Here is a 5,266-nt window from a genome sequence, read left to right as displayed (position 1 = left end):
CATTTCAGTTCGCTGATTCCTAGAATGTCAACATTCACTCTTGCCATCTCTTGTTTGACCACTTCCAATTTGCCTTGATTCATGGACCTGACATTCCAGGTTCCTATGCAATATTGCTCTTTACAGCATCTTATGGCAGAAAGTGAAGAGGAACTAAAAAGCCTCTTAATGAAAGTGAAAGTGGAGAGTGAAAAAGTGGGCTTGAAGCCCAACATTCAGAAAATGAAGATCATGGCATCCAGTCCCATCACTTCATGGGAAATAGATGGGGAAACAGAGGAAATAGTGTCAGACTTTATTTTTCTGGGCTCCAAAATCACTGCAGATGGTGACTGCAGCCATGAAATTAAAAGACACTTACTCCTTGGAAGGAAAGTTATGACCAACCTAGATAGCATATTCAAAAGCAGAGACATTACTTTGCCAACAAAGGTTCGTCTAGTCAAGGCTATGGTTTTTCCTGTGGTCATGTATGGATGTGAGAGTTGGACTGTGAAGAAGGCTGAGCACCAAAGAAATTATGCTTTTGAACTGTGGTGTTGGAGAAGACTCTTGAGAGTCCCTTGGACTGCAAGGAGATCCAACCAGTCCATTCTGAAGGAGATCAGCCCTGGGATTTCTTTGGAAGGAATGATGCTAAAGCTGAAACTCCAGTACATTGGCCACCTCATGCAAAGAGTTGACTCATTGGAAAAGACTCTGCTTCTGGGAGGGATTGGGGGCAAGAGGAGAAGGGGACGACAGAGGATGAGACGGCTGGATGGCATCACTGACTCGATGGACGTGAGTCTGAGTGAACTCCGGGAGTTGGTGATGGACAGGGAGGCCTGGCGTGCTGCGATTCATGGGGTCGCAAAGAGTCGGACACGACTGAGCGACTGATCTGATCTGATCTGATTATAGTTTTTATTAAGTAAGTTTGAGAGCCCACAGCCCAACTTGGCTCTTCTTCAAAATTATTAGACTATTCTAAGCTTGTTGCATTTTCATATACATTTTAGAATCACTGCCTGAAGAGACTTATCTGTACTACAACTAATTTAGATAACAAGGTCCTAGACTTCAAACCAATACTATAATTCAATACGACAAGAGTGGGAGAGAGTGAAGGTTTTGTGCATGCAAAGTAATGTGAACTACTTCTGCCAGAGAGAAGAGTGTGGAAGGTTGTATTTTTCCATAGCTACAACAATATCTCCTATGTTACATGTCCTTCTGCTTTACCTTACTACACTCAAGATGGGCCCTCAAAAAATCTAGCTTTGAAAGCCAAGAAGCTTGCATCCATGAGATCTACAAGACTATAGTGAATGGAGAGACAGTTCTTAACAGGCTCACACAGACTCACTGGCTGCTTCTCAGAGCATAGAGCAGAGGCAGTAGGCTGAAACACTGGAGGCTCCTTCACGAAAAGAGGCTTATTTGCTTCTTTTAAACCCTTCAGCCTGAGGGCAGGCTTCTTATTCATCCAGTGAGAGGAACATAAAGGAAGAAAAGAATGAAAGAGAGTGGAGACAGCTTAAAGGACTTGCGGGACAACATCAAGAGGACCAATGTTCACATTATAGGAAACAGAGAAGGAGAAATGAAAAATGAGAAAGAATATTTAGGCCCCCCTAAAGGGGACGAAATATTTACTGAAAATTTGCCTAACCTGGGGAAGGAAACAGACATCAAGATCAAGGAAGCCTAAGAATGTTTCAAATAAAAGGAATCCAAAAAGACTCACATCAAGACACATTATAACTAAACTGTCAAAAGGTAAAAGATAAGGAGAGATTCTTAAAAGCAGCAAAAGAGGGACACTGCCAAGACAACAGAGTATAAAGACCATGAGGCTCACCTCCTCTCATGGGCACACCAAAATTACAAGTATTTATGTAAATACTATCAGTGAAAAAGACCAGAACGTCCAGAAAAGATGTTATGCAACTAAAGAGAAAAAGAAGGAACTGCAAAGAAATGGGTAGGAGTCTCAGAACCACAGTGTAGTTAAGACCAATACTCCCAGGTGGGTGACACTACCGAGAGAATCACTACAGTCGCATCGGTTCTCCCCAGGGAGTGAAGGGGACCAGCCCATACTGGGATCCTCAGATTGGAGAGCCCATGCTGGGAAGACAGCCCCAGAATGCCTGGCTTTGAAGGCCAGTGGAACTTACTTCCAGGAGACCCAGGGGGCTGTGGGAAATAGAGACTCCACCTTAAACAGTGCACTCAGTATCTAACATGCTCTGGGACCCAGGGCAGAAGTACTAATTTAAAAGGAGCTTGATGAAACCTGATGACTGAGAGAGTTTTCCAAAGAGGCAGGAGGCAACTGAAGCTCGCCTTGGGGACACAGCCAGTGGCAGCAGCCATCCTAGGGGCTCATTCTGCTACCTGGACACTGGTGCTGGCAAGTTTGGAATCCTTCCTCTACCTTATTAATCCTAGGACCCCTGCCCCAGATCCCAGCCTGTAGGCACCAGGACTAGGGCATCTCAGGCCAAACAATTAACTGGGTGAGGACACAGGCTCATCTGTCAGCAGATGCCTGAACACCACCTGAGCTCACAGCCGACCCTGGATATGGCCCTGGCCATCAGCGGCCCAGGACTGGCCCCACTCACCAGTGGACAGGCATTAGACCTGAGACCCAGGACCCTACAGCCAGATGGCCAACAGACACATGAAAAGATGCTTCACATCACTACAGCAGGAAAGTACAAATAAAAACCACAATGAAGTATCCTCTGACACCTGTCAGAATGACTATAATCAAAATACAACAAGTAATAAATGTTGGTGAGTATGGGGAGAAAAAGGAGCCCTAGGTCCCTGTTGGTAGAAATGTAAATTGGTACAGCCACTGTGGAAAGGAAGTATGGGTGTTTCTCAAAAAACTAAAAAATAGAACTACCATATGATTCAGGAATTCTAGTCCTGCATATACATCTGAAGAAAACAAAAACACTAATTTGAAAAGATTCATGTAATTCATTCAATTGTAAAACATTCAGTGTTCATAGCAGCATTAGTTACAATAGCCAAGATGTGGAAGCAACCTAGCTGTCTACATTTTGAGACATGAAAATGGAAATATATCAAAACTAATGGGATACAACAAAAGCAGTTCTGAGAGAGAAATTCATGGTGATAAATGACTACATTAAGAAACAAGAAAGGTCTCAAATAAACAATATAACTTTATACCTCAAGAAACTAGAAATAGAACAAATTAAGCCCAGAATTAGTAGAAGGAAATAACAAAGATCAAAGTGGAAAGAAATGAATTAAAGTTTTAAAAGATAATAGAAAAGATCACCAATGCAATGGACATAAACTTGGGCAAACTTTGGGAGATGGTGAGACGCCTGGTGTGCTGCAGTCCATGGGGTCACAAAGAGGTGGACATGACTGAGCGACCGAACAACAAGAAAAGATCAATGAATCTAAGAAATGGTTTTTTGAAAAGATAAGCAAAATTGACAAATCTTCAGCTGGACTCACCAAAAATAAAAGAGAGAACTCAAAATCAGAAATGAAAGAGAAGACAACATAATTTATGCCACAGAAATACAAAAAATCATAAAGACTACTATGAAGAATTATACACTAAAATGGGCTTACCCAATGGCTCAGTGGTAAAGAATCCATCTGTAATGCAGGAGCTGCAGGAGACACAGGTTCGATCCCTGGGTCAAGAGGATCCCCTGGAGAAGGGAATGGCTACCCAATCCAGTATTCTTGCCTGGAGAATCCCCATGAACAGAGGAATGCAGCAGGCTACCGTCCATGCAGTCATAAAGAGTCAGAGATGACTGAAGCAACTTAGCACACATATACCAAAACATTGAACAACTTAGAAGAAACGTTTAAGTTCCTAGAAGCAAACAACATATCAAGGCTAAAACATGAAGAAACAGAAAATCTGAGCAGATCTATTACTAGGAAGGAGATGGAATTAGTAATAAAAAAAAAAAATTCCCAACAAACAAAAGTCAGGAACAGATGGCTTCACTGGTCAATTCTATGAAACATTTTAAATAGAATTAATAACAATCCCTCTCAAACTTTTCCCAAAAGATAGAAGAGAGAACACTTCCAAACTCATTTTATAAGGCCAGTATTACTCTGATACCTAATGTCTAAAACTAGACGAGAACATGACAAGAAAAGAAATTATAGTCCAATATTCTTGATAAACACAGAGGCAAAAATCCTCAACAAAATACTAGCTAACCAAATTCAACAACACGATTAACCATATTGTTACCATAAACGTCTACCATAATCAAGTAGGATTTATTCCAGGCATGCAGTGATGGTCCAGTCAATGCCTACAAACCAGTGTGTGATATACCACATTAACAAAAGGAAGGATAAATTCATATGATCATCTCAACAGACACAGGAAAAGCACTTGACAAAATTTGACATCCATCGCTCATAAAAATACTCAACCACGTGGGTTTAGAAGCAATGTATAATACCTTAACACAAGAAAGGCCATATATTATAAGCCTTCAGCAAACACTTTACTCAATGGCTTTTTTAAAAAAAAGAAACCTTCTAAGATCAGGAAAAAGACAAAGATTCCCACTCTCACCACTTTTATTCAACATTGGAAGTGCTAGCCAGAGTAATAGTCAAGAAAAAAAGAGAAAAAAGCCATCCAAATTGAAAAGGAAGATGAAATTTGCAGCTATTTGCAGATGACATGATATTATATATAAGAAAGCTAAAAACTCCACCAAAAGAACTATTATAATAAATGCATTCCATGCACTTGAAGGATATAAAATCAATATACAAAAGTTAGTTACATTTCTATATACTAATAATGAACTATCAAAAAGGGAAAATAAAAAGTTACATTTTAAATTGCATAAGAGAATAAAATACCTAGGAATAAATTTAGCCAAGGAGATGAGATACACATACAATGAAAGCTATAAGACACTGATGAATGAATTAGAAGACATAAATAAATGGGCTTTATAACAACTACCCAAAACAGGCTTCCCTGGTGGATCAGTGGTAAGGAATACACCTGCACTGCAGGAAACACGGGAGATGTGGCTTCAGTCCCTGGGTCAGGAAGATCCTCTGGAGAAGGAAATGGCAACCCACTCCAGTTTTCTTGCCTGAAGAAATTCATGGACAGAGGAGCCTGGAGGGCTACAGTCCATAGAGTCACAAAGAGCCTGATATGGCTGAGCAACTGAACACAACACAAACCCAAAGCAATCAATAGATTCAATGCAATGCCTATCATAATTTC

The sequence above is a fragment of the Bison bison genome, unplaced genomic scaffold (genome assembly GCF_000754665.1).
Source record: "Bison bison bison isolate TAMUID 2011002044 unplaced genomic scaffold, Bison_UMD1.0 scf7180017864525, whole genome shotgun sequence".
NCBI classification, from domain to species: Eukaryota; Metazoa; Chordata; class Mammalia; order Artiodactyla; family Bovidae; genus Bison; species Bison bison.
Note: the sequence above shows the minus strand (reverse complement) of the source record.